We start from the raw sequence: 532 nt of genomic DNA, 5'->3' as shown, positions 1-532 counted from the left end.
GACTAAATTTAATTGACATATCAATTTCTGTTTTTTGAAGTGTGTGTATATATGTGAAAGAAATGGAGTGTTTTTGCCACTGTAAATGTGTCCATATATTGTTCTGATCATACGGAAAGTTCTACATTCAACTTGTGAAAGAATGTTGCTCATCATCATCATCGTTTAACGTCCACTCTCCATGCTAGCATGGGTTGGACGGTTCAACTGGGGTCTGGGAAACCAGAAGGCTGCACCAGGCCCAGTCTGATCTGGCAGTGTTTCTACAGCTGGATGCCCTTCCTAACGCCAACCACTCTGTGAGTGTAGTGGGTGCTTTTTATGTGCCAGACGAGGCTGGCAAACGGCCACGATTGGATGGTGCTTTTTACGTGCCACTGGCACTGGTATCACAGCTACAATTTCCATTGATGTTGATCGACTTCGATTTTGATTTTCACTTGCCTCAACAGGTCTTCACAAGTAGAGTTTTGTGTCCCAAGAAGGAAAGGTATGCATAGGTGGACTGGCTACATCCCAGGTAGAGGCAGAT

Source organism: Octopus sinensis, linkage group LG1 (genome assembly GCF_006345805.1).
Source record: "Octopus sinensis linkage group LG1, ASM634580v1, whole genome shotgun sequence".
In the NCBI taxonomy this organism is placed as follows: domain Eukaryota; kingdom Metazoa; phylum Mollusca; class Cephalopoda; order Octopoda; family Octopodidae; genus Octopus; species Octopus sinensis.
This window is presented reverse-complemented; position numbering follows the sequence as displayed.